The sequence below is a fragment of the Oncorhynchus keta genome, chromosome 17, assembly GCF_023373465.1.
Source record: "Oncorhynchus keta strain PuntledgeMale-10-30-2019 chromosome 17, Oket_V2, whole genome shotgun sequence".
NCBI classification, from domain to species: domain Eukaryota; kingdom Metazoa; phylum Chordata; class Actinopteri; order Salmoniformes; family Salmonidae; genus Oncorhynchus; species Oncorhynchus keta.
In genome coordinates, this window is record NC_068437.1 from 53060587 (window position 1) to 53080660 (window position 20074).

Here is a 20074-nt window from a genome sequence, read left to right on the forward strand (position 1 = left end):
AGGTAAAGAGAGCGAGATAAAGGGAGGTAAAGAGAGCGAGATAAAGGGAGGTAAAGAGAGCGAGGTAAAGGGAGGTAAAGAGAGCGAGATAAAGGGAGGGAAAGAGAGCGAGGTAAAGGGAGGTAAAGAGAGCGAGGTAAAGGGAGGTAAAGAGAGCGAGGTAAAGGGAGGTAAAGAGAGCGAGATAAAGGGAGGTCAAGAGAGCGAGATAAAGGGAGGTAAAGAGAGCGAGATAAAGGGAGGTAAAGAGAGCGAGATAAAGGGAGGTAAAGAGAGCGAGGTAAAGGGAGGTAAAGAGAGCGAGATAAAGGGAGGTAAAGAGAGCGAGGTAAAGGGAGCGAGGTAAAGGGAGCGAGGTAAAGTTAATACTCCTTAGCAGTAGAAGGATGCTGTTTTAAAGACTTTAGGGGTTGTGACTAAGGCTCTGATCGGATACGGTCTACATTCAAGTAATTTTCTCTTTGACTGAGCCACTGTCTTCAGGTAACACAGTCTCTGTTTGAAGCCTCACAAGTTATAGTAACAGATGGCTAAGTGGTCTTTAGGACCTCACTAATGACCAGAAACATTGTCAGCTCCTGTTCAGTGAGTGAGATGGAGAGGCAGCAATCTATTTATTTTATTTGATATAATTAAGAACAAATTCTTATTTAAAATGACGGCCTACTATTTTGTGCACCGCCCTACGGGACTCCCAATCACGGCCGGTTGTGATACAGTCTGGAATCTAACCAGGGATCCCTCTAGCACTGAGATGCAGTGCCTTAGACCGCTGCGCCATTCGGGAGAGGAAGAGATGGATGGAGAGATGGAGGAAGAGGAAGAGATGGAGAGGAAGAGATGGAGGCGCTAATAGCTCCTTCGTCTGAGCTCCTTCGAGAAACAAACAAGCAACAATAAGCTCTAAAAATAGTGTCGGCACTCAGTCGTTCACAGCCAATTATTTATGATCACTAATAGAAGGACTAGTATGGAGACATGCCACCATTTCAAAACAACACCATCCATCTCTCATCTACCTCCCCAACGCCCCGAGGGGGAAACCAGAAGGAACAAGATGTGAACATGAATTCTGTCATCGTGAAAAATGGGGGTGAGGTGAGAAGGCTGATTGGATATAAACTGCGTGCTCACATCTCCCACTCCATGTGTATAGAACAAACATCAATGGCTAGATATAAATAGCAGCAACGATTCATGCAGACAACAGGACTTTTATAAAAACAATTTCAGTTCAGATAAATGTCTACATCCATCACAGTCCATTATCATTAATCGTCCTGTATAAAAGTGACATTAAAATAGTTGTGATATTTTTGGCAAAATAATCCACAGCTACACCTGGCCAGCTGCAGAAATCATGGCTTTAAAACCGGATTACTTTCAAACCTTATCATTATCGTTCATTATATAACTCCTATCATAAAAAGTGCTTCCTGATGGAAGTTGGACCACTGGACCGTGGTGCATTGTGAGTATTAGGTCGAGTGACAGGTTTGGCATGGTATTACTCAAGCATAATACTGTTTACGGGAGCGCTAACAACAACAACAACAACAACAACAACATGGTCAGTACAACAAACAAAACAGAGGGCAGGCAGTGTCATCCTCCCAACATTCCTTTAGCCATGTAAACAACATGCATCTAATAACGGCTATATCTTACTATATCTACACAGACCTCGTAGACCCAACATTGTCGAGGCGGTTGACGCGGGTTCAAAGTGGTAAGTGAATTGGTGACAGAATAGTGCATGTAGTATACCACAGGGATTTAGGCTCTGTCAGATGAGAAAACAGTGACAGAAAGACACTCAGAGACATAATACTTAGAGAGAGAGACGGATAGAGATTGAGTGAGAGAGAGAGAGAGAGAGAGAGAGAGAGAGAGAGAGAGAGAGAGAGAGAGAGAGAGAGAGAGAGAGAGAGAGAGAGAGAGAGAGGAGAAACAGAGATTGAGAGAGAAACAGAGATTGAGAGAGAGAGAGATGGAGAAACGGACAGAGAGAGATTTACTGTTAATTTATTTCACTTGCTTTGACAATGTAAACACATGTTTCCCATGCCAATAAAACCCTTATATTGAAATTGAGAGAGCGAGAGTTCAACGTCTAGTTTTGATTTACATTTGGTTGAGTTGTCAACTAACATGAATTCAACGTCAAATCAACAGAACATTTCACCATGACATTCCCTCCTCTCTCCCTTCATCCTCGCCTCACTCATCTCTCCTGCTCTTTCCCTACCATTCCCTCCTTTCTCTCACTCTCCACTCTTTCTTCCATCTTTACCTCAATCTCTCTCTCCCAATCTCTCCCTCGTTTATCTCCATCATCTGAATGCTGTGAATCAGGGCAGTGCCCTCCTGAGCTCTCCTCTTTTCCCACTTTTCCCTCTACCTTTTCTCTCTCTCTCTCTCAGCTATTACCTCCATTTCCCTTCTCCTCCACCCGCCCATCTGTCCGCATACTCAATGCTACGAATCAGAGCAGTGCCCTCCTGAGCTCTCTCCTCTCTACCCATTGTCTTGGTCAGGTTGATAACCGATCACAGTTAGCCTGCCTGCCTGCCTGCCTTATGTGCACTTGAAGACACTCAAAGGACAGTACATTCAAGCTTTCATTAGATTGTTGAGTATATAAATTCCCGTGTGTAGAGGAGGCCCAGGGTGAGGGTTGGTGCATCACAGATTGAGATATGAATCATCACCAATGGCAACCCGTCATTCAGGGCAAAGTCCCACCTGTTTTGAGCACATCTTTTAGCAAAAAAAAAAATGTTTTGCATGTTATTTGGCATTAATATGGTATTAATATGTGTCACATAACAATATAAAACAATGTAAAAAAAAAACATGTATATCATTGACATAATAATGCCCCATACAGACGTGATCTCTTGTTTTGTTTTATTGAGTAAAAATGCAGGTGTTTCAGCCTGTGCTTCTGTGGCGGGGCAAGCCAGCAGAAAATATGGAGTGTCGTGCCGTGATTGGCTCAGTGTTCTGTCACTCATGGGGACACGATGTCACTGCCAAGTCTAAGTATAGACCTTAAATTCAAGCCCCTTGGGTGCTGCCATAGAGTTGCATTAGAAGTGCCCATCCAAGAAGGCTCAAGGTCATTGGCCACAGATAGAAATCACGTCAAATAACGTTATATGTACAGTAGCTTTGATTAGCCTGAGTGTCAACATCATACTTTCAAAATCTTAGCTAGCAGTCATCATCATGAATCAAGTCGACAATCTACTGGCAAATCCTTTTGAATCCTTGTCAAATGAAGAGAAGTAATGAAGAGAAATTATAGATAAAATGTATCTGTGCTCATCAGCCATTGGACATAAACATTACACAACAAGTTGGAAATTGCAAAGTCAACAATGAGTGGTTTGGAATTAATCAGTGGCTAACTGCAAGCATTGCAAAGCAATCATTGGCTTGTTATTCAGTGGAGTGTCTGTGTGGTACAAAGTCTAAGATTAAGGGTATCTTTTCCTAGTTTAAAATGATAAACATTCAACGAAGCATGATTTGTGCTGCTCTCAAAACAGCTATTAACTCAGAACTGCAAACTCTGATTTTAGTGAGTTCAAGACAACTGGGAACTTTCAACCAATTCAGAATTGTAAATCCAGAACTCGAGCCTCTTTCTAGAGCTACAACCTGAAGATCACTGACGTCATTATGAATCAACTTTTCCGAGTTCCCAGTCGTATTAAAAGCACCATAAATCCAGAGAAAGGGCAGATTTAATGACAAAGTTTTTGATGACAAAATTTGCCCACGAAGAACCGCCGCGCCACCTTCCTGTCCAAGTGAGCACGGCACAACAAGGTGAGTCCAAAAATGTCTTGTATGCTGCTGCATTAATGATGTATTATGCCAGAGAGATGTGTATACTGTAGCTAAAAAAGTAATACTAAGTGTATGTTGTGTAGTAAGCTGTTAGTTGCCCATGTGCCTTACCCTAATAATTTGGTCTATTTTCACCTCTGTTCTGACTTGGTGATGCTTACCTGTTTTTTTCAGCAATCTGTTTTTGAGAAATGTAATCATCAAATGTTGGAAGAGCTTTCATTGTCTGCTTACATGCCCCCTTTATTTATCCTGCGGTTCTGACTTGGTGTACAGGGAGAACACTGTAAGAATGGCCCATGTTCTGAATTCTGTCGCTGTACATTTCAAAAGTGCTGAGCAAATAGTTATATTGACTACTGTACGGCCGTCCTAGCTCGCTCATTAATGTCTTAATTGAAATTACGGATTGCCTCGTATCCGCTTGTCGTCCCCTTATGCCATAGTTTGTACATCTCAATTGTCAGTAGAAACCACATTTGTCGAAGCAAGTCAGCCATATCAGCACATTTTTTTAAAGACAGTAAATGAGGCTGAATGAACTGTTTCACTGCCAGACAAGGCTCCGCTGATAGTCAGGTGTAGCAGTGGTAAGGTGTTGGGACTGCTGTTGGGTCAGCTGATAGCCAGGTGTAGCAGTGGTAAGGTGTTGGGACTGCTGTTGGGTCAGCTGATAGCCAGGTGTAGCAGTGGTAAGGTGTTGGGACTTCTGTTGGGTCAGCTGATAGCCAGGTGTAGCAGTGGTAAGGTGTTGGTATTGCTGTTGGGTCAGCTGATAGCCAGGTGTAGCAGTGGTAAGGTGTTGGTACTGCTGTTGGGTCAGCTGATAGCCAGGTGTAGCAGTGGTAAGGTGTTGGGACTGCTGTTGGGTCAGCTGATAGCCAGGTGTAGCAGTGGTAAGGTGTTGGGACTGCTGTTGGGTCAGCTGATAGCCAGGTGTAGCAGTGGTAAGGTGTTGGTACTGCTGTTGGGTCAGCTGATAGCCAGGTGTAGCAGTGGTAAGGTGTTGGTACTGCTGTTGGGTCAGCTGATAGCCAGGTGTAGCAGTGGTAAGGTGTTGGGACTGCTGTTGGGTCAGCTGATAGCCAGGTGTAGCAGTGGTAAGGTGTTGGGACTGCTGTTGGGTCAGCTGATAGCCAGGTGTAGCAGTGGTAAGGTGTTGGGACTGCTGTTGGGTCAGCTGATAGCCAGGTGTAGCAGTGGTAAGGTGTTGGGACTGCTGTTGGGTCAGCTGATAGCCAGGTGTAGCAGTGGTGGGACTGCTGTTGGGTGTTGGGACAGTGGTAAGGTGTTGGGACTGCTGTTGGGTCAGCTGATAGCCAGGTGTAGCAGTGGTATGGTGTTGGGACTGCTGTTGGCTCTGCTGATAGCCAGGTGTAGCAGTGGTAAGGTGTTGGGACTGCTGTTGGGTCAGCTGATAGCCAGGTGTAGCAGTGGCAAGGTGTTGGGACTGCCGTTGGCTCCGCTGATAGCCAGGTGTAGCAGTGGTAAGGTGTTGGGACTGCTGTTGGCTCCGCTGATAGCCAGGTGTAGCAGTGGTAAGGTGTTGGGACTGCTGTTGGGTCAGCTGATAGCCAGGTGTAGCAGTGTTAAGGTGTTGGGACTGCTGTTGGGTCAGCTGATAGCCAGGTGTAGCAGTGGTAAGGTGTTGGGACTGCTGTTGGGTCAGCCGATAGCCAGGTGTAGCAGTGGTAAGGTATTGGGACTGCTGTTGGGTCAGCTGATAGCCAGGTCTAGCAGTGGTAAGGTGTTGGGACTGCTGTTGGGTCAGCTGATAGCCAGGTCTAGCAGTGGTAAGGTGTTGGGACTGCTGTTGGGTCCGCTGATAGCCAGGTGTAGCAGTGGTAAGGTGTTGGGACTGCTTTATACAGGCCCAGTTTGTTTATCTCTTCCCATTGACATGCTAAAATCAAAACTGATCAGCACGTCTGAAGTCAATAGACTTAGGTGAGACCAGGGACAGTTGGGACACATCTTATTATTTCTTCCTAGTGATATTAAATAGCTATCATCTCCCTATGTGCCTCGGGATGTCTGTTTCTTTGGGCAACTTCACTAAACCAGCTCCTAGCTAAGCAACATCCCGCCTCTCCATGTGTGCCTCAGGACGTCTGTTTCTCTGGGCAACTTTAAACATATTTCTTCATCCTGCCTAGAGAGGGGTGAGAATAAATCATTGTTATTCCAGTCCTCCCACCATGCATCACACCGATTCACTCCGCACCTGCTTGCTGCAGTGCCAGAAGAGGAGAGGGAGATGTAGAAGGAGGAGAGAGGAAGGGAGAGAGAGAGGGAGGGAGAGGAAGAGAGAGAGAGAGGGAGGGAGACAGTGAAGGAGGAGAGAGGGAGAAGGAGAGGGAGAGGGGAGAGAGAGAGAGAGAGAGAGAGAGACGGTGAAGGAGGAGAGAGGGAGAAGGAGAGGGAGAGAGAGAGAGGGGGGGGGGACGAAGAGAGAATATTGAATAGGGAACGAATGAAGAGTGAATGGGGAATGTGGGCTGCAATGTAGGAACATTTGGAACAATGTTAAAACAAACACCATTACGCAACAGCTACTGAGGGATTACTACAAAACATTTTTTTAATCAAGTGTCTTTTCAGTCAGACCCTCCCCTCCCTCTCCACCCCTCCATCCCTCTGTCTCGCTCTTTTCCCCTCTCTCTCCTTCCTCCCCACTCTCTCTTACCCCTCCCCCCTGTATCTCCCTCTTTCTCTCCCTCTCTGACCTCGGTGTGATATTGCGTTGGTAGTGCTGTTGTTCACCATCTGTTGACCAAGTTTGGCACCGTAGTGTGTGTTTCCTGCACCACACTTCTCCTGTTGGGAACATTATTCACAATCACTCTGTCTCAGATTTCAACTCACTGGTCATTCAATCTCTTGCTGGTTTGGGGACACGTATTATTTTAGTTAACCCTTATTTTACTAGGCAAGTTGACTGAGAACACATTCTAATTGACAGCAACGACCTGGGGAATAGTTACAGGAGAGAGGAGGGGGGGAGGTGAATGAACCAATTGTAAGCTGGGGATGATTAGGTGATGGTGATGGTATGAGGGCCAGATGGGACACATGTATTAGATCATCAATAAATTCAAATCATCACATACTGTATTTGAATGATTTTCAATCACATCTTATCCATTGTGCATCCTAATCTTTACTACTCAACCACCAAGTATACCGATCATTATAAGCAGAAGATAAGATGCGTACATCTGTTTTTGTAGTTTTCATTGTTGTTGTTGACAATAGGTTGTTGTTATCGAAAGAGGAACTAACCAAATAGTTTTGCTGTTTTCTTAGTCGAGCTCCATAATCTGAAAACGTCTTTGGAGCAACCTGCCGGTACTCAGCCTCAGTCTGGATCAACCCTTTGAAGTTGTTGTGTGTTTGTTTAGCTAATGTTTCCCTGTACATTTCCTACAGAGAGGACAACAGAAATCCAATCTCTACCATCAGACAGCCGGCCAAAAAAAAAAAGACATTTCATTTGTCATGTGGAAGCCAAATCTAATCTGTTAGTTTAATGATAGGAGAAGAACCCATTTGACTCTGAATACCAGCGAGGCCGTGTATAGAACCCATTTGACTCTGAATACCAGCGAGGCCGTGTATAGGACCCATTTGACTCTGAATACCAGCGAGGCCGTGTATAGGACCCATTTGACTCTGAATACCAGCGAGGCCGTGTATAGGACCCATTTGACTCTGAATACCAGCGAGGCCGTGTATAGAACCCATTTGACTCTGAATACCAGCGAGGCCGTGTATAGGACCCATTTGACTCTGAATACCAGCGAGGCCGTGTATAGAACCCATTTGACTCTGAATACCAGCGAGGCCGTGTATAGAACCCATTTGACTCTGAATACCAGCGAGGCCGTGTATAGGACCCATTTGACTCTGAATACCAGCGAGGCCGTGGATAGGACCCATTTGACTCTGAATACCAGCGAGGCCGTGTATAGGACCCATTTGACTCTGAATACCAGCGAGGCCGTGTATAGGACCCATTTGACTCTGAATACCAGCGAGGCCGTGGATAGAACCCATTTGACTCTGAATACCAGCGAGGCCGTGTATAGGACCCATTTGACTCTGAATACCAGCGAGGCCGTGTATAGGACCCATTTGACTCTGAATACCAGCGAGGCCGTGGATAGGACCCATTTGACTCTGAATACCAGCGAGGCCGTGTATAGGACCCATTTGACTCTGAATACCAGCGAGGCCGTGTATAGAACCCATTTGACTCTGAATACCAGCGAGGCCGTGTATAGAACCCATTTGACTCTGAATACCAGCGAGGCCGTGTATAGGACCCATTTGACTCTGAATACCAGCGAGGCCGTGTATAGAACCCATTTGACTCTGAATACCAGCGAGGCCGTGTATAGAACCCATTTGACTCTGAATACCAGCGAGGCCGTGTATAGGACCCATTTGACTCTGAATACCAGCGAGGCCGTGTATAGAACCCATTTGACTCTGAATACCAGCGAGGCCGTGTATAGGACCCATTTGACTCTGAATACCAGCGAGGCCGTGTATAGAACCCATTTGACTCTGAATACCAGCGAGGCCGTGTATAGAACCCATTTGACTCTGAATACCAGCGAGGCCGTGTATAGGACCCATTTGACTCTGAATACCAGCGAGGCCGTGTATAGATCCCATTTGACTCTGAATACCAGCGAGGCCGTGTATAGGACCCATTTGACTCTGAATACCAGCGAGGCCGTGTATAGAACCCATTTGACTCTGAATACCAGCGAGGCCGTGTATAGAACCCATTTGACTCTGAATACCAGCGAGGCCGTGTATAGAACCCATTTGACTCTGAATACCAGCGAGGCCGTGGATAGGACCCATTTGACTCTGAATACCAGCGAGGCCGTGGATAGGACCCATTTGACTCTGAATACCAGCGAGGCCGTGTATAGAACCCATTTGACTCTGAATACCAGCGAGGCCGTGTATAGAACCCATTTGACTCTGAATACCAGCGAGGCCGTGTATAGGACCCATTTGACTCTGAATACCAGCGAGGCCGTGTATAGGACCCATTTGACTCTGAATACCAGCGAGGCCGTGGATAGAACCCATTTGACTCTGAATACCAGCGAGGCCGTGTATAGGACCCATTTGACTCTGAATACCAGCGAGGCCGTGTATAGGACCCATTTGACTCTGAATACCAGCGAGGCCGTGTATAGAACCCATTTGACTCTGAATACCAGCGAGGCCGTGTATAGAACCCATTTGACTCTGAATACCAGCGAGGCCGTGTATAGGACCCATTTGACTCTGAATACCAGCGAGGCCGTGTATAGAACCCATTTGACTCTGAATACCAGCGAGGCCGTGGATAGGACCCATTTGTTCCAACGTTTTATTGCTTATCACATCTCAACAGTTTAATGCTTATAAAAAGAGATCCATCACTTTTAGAATTGTGATGAATACCAGCGTCGTCGTCGTTTTTCACATTCACAGTTTTAATGTTCATGATGTCGACAAGAATCCCCAATAGCAAAGCATTTGATTACAAGGCACTTGCAGTGTCACGATCGTGGTAATGAGCGGACCAAGGCGCAGCGTGAGTTTAGTTCCACATTTTCTATCTGCAAAACAATAAATAAACAATGATACGTGACGTCATGACGTGCAACTAAACACAAACAATATCCCACAAACACAGGTGGGGAAATGGCTACCTAAATATGTCCCCCAATAGAAATAGACATACTAGAACCCCTAATCACGCCCTGACCTACTACACCATAGAGAACCAAGGACTGTCTATGTTCAGGGCGTGACATGCCCCAATGCCTTCAGAAAGTTCACACTCCTTGACTAATATAACATTCTGTTGTGTTACAGCCTGAATTTATTTTATTTATTTTTTAAATCACCCATCTACGCACAATACCTCATAATGACAAAGGGAAACATGTTTTTAGACATTTTTGCAGATGTAATAAAAATAAAATATCGAAATGTCTCATTTAGATAAGTATCCACACCACTACGTGTGGTCCTTCTGTCTCAGTTGGTAGAGCATGGCGCTTCAGAAAGTAACGCCAGGGTAGTGGGTTCGATTCCCGGGACCACCCATACGTAGAATGTATGCACACATGACTGTAAGTGACGCTTTGAAAATAAAAGCGTCTGCTAAAAATAAAATATTATTATATATTATATTATTACCACTACGTCAATACTAGAACCACCTTTGGCAACGATTAAAGCTGTGAGCTTTTCTGGAAAAGTCTAAGAGCTTTCCACACCTGGATTGTGCCACATTTGCCAATTCTTCAAGCTCTGTCAAATTGGTTGTTGATCATTGCTAGCATTTTCAGGTCTTGAATGTTTATGTGGATTTAATTCTAAACTGTAACTCGGCCACTCAGGAACATTCACTGTCTTCTTGTGGTAAGCAACTGCAGTGTGTATTAGGCCTAGTGTTCCAATGAAGATTTGACCTTGTGTTTTAGGTTATTGTTCTACTGAAAGGTGAATTAATCTCCCAGTGTCTGGTGGAAAGCAGATTCAACCAGGTTTTCCAGTCCCTGCAACCGAAAAACATACCACAGATTGAAGCTGCCACCACCATGCTTCACCGTAGGGATGGTGCCAGGTTTCCTTCTGACGTGACGCTTGGCATTCAGGCCAAAGAGTTCAATCTTGGTTTCATCAGACCAAATAATCTTGTTTCTCATGGTCTGAGAGTCCATTAGGTGCCTTTTGGCAAACTCAAAACAGGCTGTCATGTGCCTTTTACTGAGGAGTGGCTTCCATCTGGCCATTCTACAATAAAGGCCTGATTGGTGGAGTGCTGCAGAGATGGTTGTCCTTCTGGAAGGTTCTCCCATCTCCACAGAGGAACTCTGGAGCTCTGTCAGAGTGACCATCAGGTTCTTGGTCACCTCCCTGACCAAGGCCCGTCTCCCCGATTTATCAGTTTGGCCGGGCAGACAACTCCAGGAAGAGCTGGTCGCCCGTTTCCAAACCTCTTCCATTCAAGAATGATTTAACAATGATGGAGAAGTCTGTGTTGTTGCAGACCTGTCACGGAACTCTATGGATAATTCCTTCAACCTCATGGCTTGGTTTTCGCTCTGACATGCACTGTCAACTGTGAGACCTTTAAATAGACAGGTGTGTGCCTTTCCAAATCATGTCCAATCAATTGAATTTACCAGAGGTGGACTCCAATGAAGTTGTAGAAACATCTCAAGGATGATCAAGTCTCACAGCAAAGGGTCTAAATACTTACAGTGGCAAGAAAAAAACAAAAAAGATCTCAGAAGACTTAAAACCTGTTAACGTGGGGGGTTCCCTTTTGGGAACGACCCCTCCCACGTTCAGCTGGAACGTTGCGCATGGAATGCAAAAATATTCTTTAAAATATTTAACCTCCACACATTAACAAGTCCAATAGCTCAAATGAAAGATAAACACCTTGTTCATCTAGCCAGCAAGTCAGATTTCTAAAATGTTTTACGGTGAATACATAGCACATATTTATGTCAAACCACCACCAAAGACACAGCTAAATTGAATAGCCATGTTGAACAAAAGATGCAATCAACATTAAAAGAAAAATAATTCACTAACCTTTTGAAAATCTTCATCAGATGACAGTAATAGGACATGTTACACAGTACATTTATGTTTTTTTCAATAATATGCAATTTATATCCATAAATCTCTGTTTACAATGACGCCATGTTCAAAAAATGCTACTCAAATGTCCGGAGAAATTATGATAGCTCCGCCAGATAACGTCAGATAACAAGCAATACACATCATAAACTTTGACTAAATATACATGTTCTACATATAGTTAGAAAGATACACTTCTTCTTAATGCAACCGCTGTGTTACATTTATTTTTAACATTACAGAATTCGTTCACTAGGCTATACTGAGACGGCGCTCAGATATTAGCAGTATGTCTCCTCTAGAGGTTGGGAGTCCACAGAAACACAAAATTACCACATAAATATTCCCTTACCTTTGATGTTCTTCGATCAGAAGACGTGGAAGGAGTCATACTTACCAAAAACTGCGTTTGGCTTTCAAGTCTGTGTCTTTGGGTTATCAAACGCGACAAATTCCGGCTGAAATGCAGCCAAAATTATAGTGGATGCGCATCAAAACTTCAAAATTACATATTATATGTCGACTAAAATGGTCAAACTAAGTGCATAATCAAGCTTTAGGATGTTCTAAACGTGCAAAACAAATATCAGATTCAGAATTGTTGACTTGCATAAATCTGGAAAGGGTTACAAAAGTATCTCTAAAAGCCTTGATGTTCATCAGTCCACGGTAAGACAAATTGTCTATAAATGGAGAAAGTTCAGACCTGTTGCTACTCTCCCTAGGAGTGGCCGTCCTGCAAAGATGACTGCAAGAGCACAGCGCAGAATGCTCAATGAGGTTTAAGAAGAGTGAGCTAAAGACATACAAAAATCTCTGGAACATGCTAACATCTCTGTTGACGAGTCTACGATACATAAAATACGAAACAAGAATGGTGTTCATGGGAGGACAACGGAAGAAGCCACTGTTGTCCAAAAAAAACATTGCTGTACGTCTGAAGTTTGCAAAAATGCACAAGAGGTAAATCAACAACAGAATGGCTTCAACATAAAAAAAAATATGCCTTCTAGAGTGGCCCAGTCAGAGTCCTGACCTCAACCCGATTGAGATGACGTGTATATCCCCCAAGCAGACACCTCGTGCTTCATTGGACTCTATGTAAACTGGAAACAACATATCCCGAGGCTGCATTTATTGTAGCTGGGGATTTTAACAAGGCTAATCTGAAAACCTAAATTTGATCAGCATATTGAACGCGCGACACGGGCTGGCAAAACTCTGGATCATTGCTTCTCTAATTTCCGCGCCGCATACAAAGCCCTCCCTCGCCCTCCTTTCAGCAAATCTGACCAGGACTCCATTTTGTTGCTCCCAGCCTATAGACAGAAACTAAAACAGGAAATGCCCGTGCTTAGGTCTTTTCAACGCTGGTCCGACCAATCAGATTCCACGCTTCAAGATTGCTTCGATCATGTGGACTTGGATATGTTCCGTATAGCCTCGGACAACAACATTGATGTATACGCTGATTCGGTGAGCGAGTTTATTAGCAAGTGCATCGGTGATGCTGTACCCACGGTGACTATTAAAACCTTCCCCAACTCGAAGCCGTGGATTGATGGCAGCATTGGTGAAAAACTGAAAGCGCTGCTTTTAATCATGGCAAGGCGACTGGAAACATGACCAAATACAAACAGTGGAGCTATTCCCTCCGCAAGCTAAGCTTCAGTATAGAGACAAAGTAGATTTGCAATTCAATGGCTCAGACACGAGACGTATATGGCAGGGTCTACAGTCAATCACGGACTACAAAAACAAAACCAGGCCCGTCGCGGTCACCAATGTCTTGCTCCCAGACAAACTAAACAACTTCTTTGTTCGCTTTGAGGACAATACAGTGCCACTGACACGGCCAGCTACCAAAACCTGCGGTCTCTACTTCACCGCAGTCAAAGTGAGTAAAACATTTAAACGTTTTAACCCTCGCAAGGCTGCTGGCCCACACGAAATCCCTCGCCGCGTCCTGAGAGCAGCTGGACAAGAGGAATACCTATGTAAGAATGCTGTTCATCGATTACAGCTCAGCATCTAACTCCATAGTACCCTCCAAACTCGTCATTAAGCTCGAGACCCTGGGTTTCGACCCCGCCCTGTGCAACTGGATCCTATACTATCTGACGGGTCACCCCCAGGTGGTGAGGGTAGGTAACAACATCTCCATCCCGCTGATCCTCAACACTGGGTCCCCACAAGGGTGCGTTCTCAGCCCTCTCTTGTACTCCCTGTTCACACATGACTGCGTGGCCATGCACGCCTCCAACGCAATCATCAAGTTTGCAGAAGAAACTACAGTGGTAGACTTGATTACCAACAACGACTAAACGGCCTACAGGGAGGAGGTGAGGGTCCTCAGAGTGTGTTGTCAGGAAAATAACCTCACACTCAACGTCAACAAAACAAAGGAGATGATCGTGGACTTCAGGAAACAGCAGAGGGAGCACCCCCCTAACTACAACAAATGTACAGTAGTGGAGAAGGTGGAAAGCTTAAAGTTCCTCGGCGTACACATCATGGACAAACAAATGGTCCACACACACAGACAGCGTCGTGAAGAAGGCGCAACAGCGCCTCTTCAACCTCAGGAGGCTGAAGAAATTTGGCTCGTCACCAAAAACGGCCACAAAGTTTTACAGATGCACAATCGAGAGCATCCTGTCGGGCTGTATCACCGCCTGGTACGGCAACTGCTCCGCCTACAACCGCAAGGCTCTCCAGAGGGTCGTGAGGTCTGCACAACGCATCACCGTGGGGCAAACTACCTGCCCGACAGGACACCTACACCACCCGATTTCACAGGAAGGCCAAAAAGATCACATCCACCCGAGCCACTGCCTGTTCACCCCGTTATCATCCAGAAGGCGAGGTCAGTGCAGTTGCATCAAAGCTGGGACCAAGAGACTGAAAAACGCTTCTATTTCATTGCCATCAGACTGTTAAACAGCCATCACTAATATTGAGTGGCTGCTGCCAACATACAGACTCAATCTATAGCCACTTTAATGTACATATTCTTAATCATTCCTTTACATTTGTGTGTATAAGGTAGTTGTTGTGAAATTGTTAGATTACTTGTTAGATTTTACTTCACGGTCGGAACTAGAAGCACAAGCATTTCGCTTCACTCTCATTAACATCTGCTAACCATGTATGTGACCGATCAACTTTGATTTGATTTGAGAAGCTGTGGCATGACCTCAAGAGAGCAGTTCACACCAGACATCCCAAGAATATTGCTGAACAATTTTGTAAAGAGGAATGGTCCAAAATTCCTCCTGACCGTTGTGCAAGTCTAATCCACAACTACAGAAAACGTTTGGTTGAGGTTATTGCTACCAAAGGAGGGTCAACCAGTTATTAAATCCAAGGGTTCACATACTTTTCCCACCCTGCACTGTGACTGTTTACACGGTGTGTTCATTAAAGACATGGAAACATATCATTGTTTTGTGGGTTATTAGTTTAAAGCAGACCGTGTTTGTCTATTGTTGTGACAGAGATAAAGATCAGATCTCATGACCAATTCATACCGAATTCCCGATATTTCCAAGGGGCCCCAAATACTTTTTCTTGGCAATGTACATAAATAAGGCATTTCTGTTTTTTTATTTGTAATAAATTGGCAAAAATAATCTTATCCTGTTTTCACTTTGTCATTATGAGGTAGTGTGTGTAGATTGATGATAATTATTTAATTGAATCTCGTTATTTAATCCACATAATGTATTAAAATGTGGAAAAAGGGAAGGGGTTTGAATACTTTCTGAATGTACATTGTCCTCCCGGTATAAGTATTAATTTCAAGGATGCAAGTAGCCATTTTAAATTGGATCTATCTATCTATCCAATTTGAAATGTCCGTCCATCTGATACATTCATGTTTACAGAGATGAGTTGTGCAGTCGCCAGAGCGGGAGCTACAATTCATTAAGGAGACGCAATAGGCATTCATACAGTCTTCCTTCCTGGTACAAGTCGTTATTTCTAAGTGGTCATTTCAACAACAATACATTTATATTTACCAAGACGGGTTGTAAATATAGAATAGCACTCTCCCCTCATGAGACATGGTTAAACAGCAATCCAATCAGAGATGAGTTTTACAGTAGGAGTCTCAAGAGCACCACTCACGTCTCTGCTTATAGTAATTATACATAGAATTTTCAAGACACCCAAAGTAACTTTACAGAGAAATCAGCAGGTTTACTGTAGCACCACTTCCCTCTCCTTACAGAGGAAGTAAGGACAAGTAGTCATCTCTATTAGTCCTGTAGAGTAGAGTAGTCATCTCTATTAGTCCTGTAGAGTAGTAATCTCTATTAGTCCTGTAGAGTAGAGTAGTCATCTCTATTAGTCCTGTAGAGTAGTAATCTCTATTAGTCCTGTAGAGTAGTAATCTCTATTAGTCCTGTAGAGTAGAGTAGTCATCTCTATTAGTCCTGTAGAGTAGAGTAGTCATCTATAGTAGTCCTGTAGAGTAGTCATCTCTATTAGTCCTGTAGAGTAGTCATCTCTATTAGTCCTGGAGAGTAGTAATCTCTATTAGTCCTGTAGAGTAGTCATCTCTATTAGTCCTGGAGAGTAGTCATCTATAGTAGTCCTGTAGAGTAGAGCAGTCATCTCTATTAGTCCTGTACAGTAATCATCTATATTAGTCCTGTAGAGTAGTAATCTCTATTAGTCTTGTAGAGTAGTCATCTCTATTAGTCCTGTAGAGTAGTCATCTACAGTAGTCCTGTAGAGTAGAGCAGTCATCTATATTAGTCCTGTAGAGTAGAGTAGTCATCTCTATAAGTCCTGTAGAGTAGTCATCTCTATTAGTCCTGGAGAGTAGTCATCTATAGTAGTCCTGTAGAGTAGAGCAGTCATCTATATTAGTCCTGTAGAGTAGAGTAGTCATCTCTATTAGTCCTGTAGAGTAGTCATCTCTATTAGTCCTGTAGAGTAGAGTAGTCATCTCATTAGTCCTGTAGTCCAGTAGAGTAGTCATCTCTATTAGTCCAGTAGAGTAGTCATCTCTATTAGTCCTTTAAGAGTAGAGTAGCCATCTCTATTAGTCCTGTAGAGATGTCATCTCTATTAGTCCTGTAGAGTAGTCATCTCTATTAGTCCTGTAGAGTAGAGTAGTCATCTCTATTAGTCCTGTAGAGTAGAGTAGTCTTCTCTATTAGTCCTGTAGAGTAGTCATCTCTATTAGTCCTGTAGAGTAGACTAGTCATAGTCTCTATTAGTCCTGTAGAGTAGACTAGTCATCTCTATTAGTCCTGTAGAGTAGTCATCTCTATTAGTCCTGTAGAGTAGTCATCTCTATTAGTCCTGTAGAGTAGTCATCTCTATTAGTCCTGTAGAGAAGTCATCTCTATTAGCCCAGTAGAGTAGTCATTTCTATTAGTCCTATAGAGTAGTCATCTCTATTAGTCCAGTAGAGTAGTCATCTCTATTAGTCCTGTAGAGTAGTCATCTCTATTAGTCCTGTAGAGTAGAGTAGTCATCTCTATTAGTCCTGGAGAGTAGTCATCTATAGTAGTCCTGTAGAGTAGAGCAGTCATCTCTATTAGTCCTGTAGAGTAATCATCTATATTAGTCCTGTGTAGAGTAGTCATTTCTATTAGTCCTATAGAGTAGTCATCTCTATTAGTCCAGTAGAGTAGTCATCTCTATTAGTCCTGTAGAGTAGTAATCTCTATTAGTCCTGTAGAGTAGAGTAGTCATCTCTATTAGTCCTGGAGAGTAGTCATCTATAGTAGTCCTGTAGAGTAGAGCAGTCATCTCTATTAGTCCTGTAGAGTAAGTCATCTATATTAGTCCTGTAGAGTAGTAATCTCTATTAGTCCTGTAGAGTAGTCATCTCTATTAGTCCAGTAGAGTAGTCATCTCTATTAGTCCAGTAGAGTAGTCATTTCTATTAGTCCTATAGAGTAGTAATCTCTATTAGTCCAGTAGAGTAGTCATCTATATTAGTCCTGTAGAGTAGTCATCTCTATTAGTCCTGTAGAGTAGTCATCTATATTAGTCCTGTAGAGTAGAGTAGTCATCTCTATTAGTCCTGTAGAGTAGTCATCTATAGTAGTCCTGTAGAGTAGAGCAGTCATCTATATTAGTCCTGTAGAGTAGAGCAGTCATCTCTATTAGTCCTGTAGAGTAGTCATCTCTATTAGTCCTGGAGAATAGTCATCTATAGTAGTCCTGTAGAGTAGAGCAGTCATCTATATTAGTCCTGTAGAGTAGAGTAGTCATCTCTATTAGTCCTGTAGAGTAGTCATCTCTATTAGTCCTGTAGAGTAGACTAGTCATCTCTATTAGTCCTGTAGAGTAGAGCAGTCATCTATATTAGTCCTGTAGAGTAGAGTAGTCATCTCTATTAGTCCAGTAGAGTAGTCATCTCTATTAGTCCTTTAAGAGTAGACTAGTCATCTCTATTAGTCCTGTAGAGTAGTCATCTCTATTAGTCCTGTAGAGTAGAGTAGTCATCTCTATTAGTCCTGTAGAGTGGTCTTCTCTATTAGTCCTGTAGAGTAGTCATCTCTATTAGTCCTGTAGAGTAGACTAGTCAACTCTATTAGTCCTGTAGAGTACAGTAGTCATCTCTATTAGTCCTGTAGAGTAGAGTAGTCATCTCTATTAGTCCTGTAGAGTAGTCATCTCTATTAGTCCTGTAGAGTAGTCATCTCTATTAGTCCTGTAGAGTAGTCATCTCTATTAGTCCTGTAGAGTAGTCATCTCTATTAGTCCAGTAGAGTAGTCATTTCTATTAGTCCTATAGAGTAGTCATCTCTATTAGTCCAGTAGAGTAGTCATCTCTATTAGTCCTGTAGAGTAGTCATCCCTATTAGTCCTGTAGAGTAGAGTAGTCATCTATATTAGTCCTGTAGAGTAGAGCAGTCATTTCTATTAGTCCTGTAGAGTAATGATCTCTATTAGTCCTGTAGAGTAATCATCTCTATTCCTCCTGTAGAGTAGTCATCTATATTAGTCCTGTAGAGTAGAGTAGTCATTTCTATTAGTCCTGTAAAGTAATCATCTCTATTAGTCCTGTAGAGTAGTCATCTCTATTAGTCCTGTAGAGTAGAGTGGTAATTTCTATTCGTCCTGTAGAGTAATCATCTCTATTAGTCCTGTAGAGTAATCATCTCTATTAGTCCTGTAGAGTAGTCATCTATATTAGTCCTGTAGAGTAGTAATCTCTATTAGTCCTGTAGAGTAGTCATCTCTATTAGTCCTGTAGAGTAGTCATCTATAGTAGTCCTGTAGAGTAGAGCAGTCATCTCTATTAGTCCTGTAGAGTAGTCATCTCTATTAGTCCTGGAGAATAGTCATCTATAGTAGTCCTGTAGAGTAGAGCAGTCATCTATATTAGTCCTGTAGAGTAGAGTAGTCATCTCTATTAGTCCTGTAGAGTAGTCATCTCTATTAGTCCTGTAGAGTAGAGTAGTCATCTCTATTAGTCCTGTAGAGTAGAGCAGTCATCTCTATTAGTCCAGTAGAGTAGTCATCTCTATTAGTCCTTTAAGAGTAGAGTAGTCATCTCTATTAGTCCTGTAGAGTAGTCATCTCTATTAGTCCTGTAGAGTAGAGTAGTCTTCTCTATTAGTTCTGTAGAGTGGTCATATCTATTAGTCCAGTAGAGTAGTCATCTCTATTAGTCCTGTAGAGTAGACTAGTAATCTCTATTAGTCCTGTAGAGTAGACTAGTCAACTCTATTAGTCCTGTAGAGTACAGTAGTCATCTCTATTAGTCCTGTAGAGTAGAGTAGTCATCTCTATTAGTCCAGTAGAGTAGTCATCTCTATTAGTCCTGTAGAGTAGTCACCTCTATTAGTCCAGTAGAGTAGTCATTTCTATTAGTCCTGTAGAGTAATCATCTCTCTTAGTCCTGTAGAGTAATCATCTCTATTAGTCCTGTAGAGTAGTCATCTATATTAGTCCTGTAGAGTAGAGTAGTCATCTCTATTAGTCCTGTAGAGTAGACTAGTCAACTCTATTAGTCCTGTAGAGTACAGTAGTCATCTCTATTAGTCCTGTAGAGTAGAGTAGTCATCTCTATTAGTCCAGTAGAGTAGTCATCTCTATTAGTCCTGTAGAGTAGTCATCTCTATTAGTCCAGTAGAGTAGTCATTTCTATTAGTCCTGTAGAGTAATCATCTCTCTTAGTCCTGTAGAGTAGTAATCTCTATTAGTCCTGTAGAGTAGAGTAGTCATCTCTATTAGTCCTGGAGAGTAGTCATCTATAGTAGTCCTGTAGAGTAGAGCAGTCATCTCTATTAGTCCTGTAGAGTAATCATCTATATTAGTCCTGTAGAGTAGTCATTTCTATTAGTCCTATAGAGTAGTCATCTCTATTAGTCCAGTAGAGTAGTCATCTCTATTAGTCCTGTAGAGTAGTAATCTCTATTAGTCCTGTAGAGTAGAGTAGTCATCTCTATTAGTCCTGGAGAGTAGTCATCTATAGTAGTCCTGTAGAGTAGAGCAGTCATCTCTATTAGTCCTGTAGAGTAATCATCTATATTAGTCCTGTAGAGTAGTCATCTCTATTAGTCCTGGAGAA

At 43.1% G+C, this 20074-nt stretch overlaps 2 long non-coding RNA genes across 3 annotated transcripts in view; one reads left to right on the top strand and one right to left on the bottom strand.

Moving 5' to 3' along the window:
* Positions 1–2931: 2931 nt before the first annotated feature.
* Positions 2932–5419, top strand: LOC127908352 (uncharacterized). Its single transcript, XR_008066994.1, has 3 exons — positions 2932–4606; positions 5147–5299; positions 5351–5419. It is a non-coding gene; the product is annotated as an uncharacterized LOC127908352 (long non-coding RNA).
* Positions 5420–5873: 454 nt separating this feature from the next.
* Positions 5874–20074, bottom strand: part of LOC127908353 (uncharacterized) — a 42850-nt gene continuing 28649 nt past the window's right edge. For both annotated transcript variants that reach the window (XR_008066996.1, XR_008066995.1), the window contains exon 3: positions 5874–6010. This is a non-coding gene — a long non-coding RNA (uncharacterized LOC127908353). The remainder of the gene's footprint in view (positions 6011–20074) is intronic.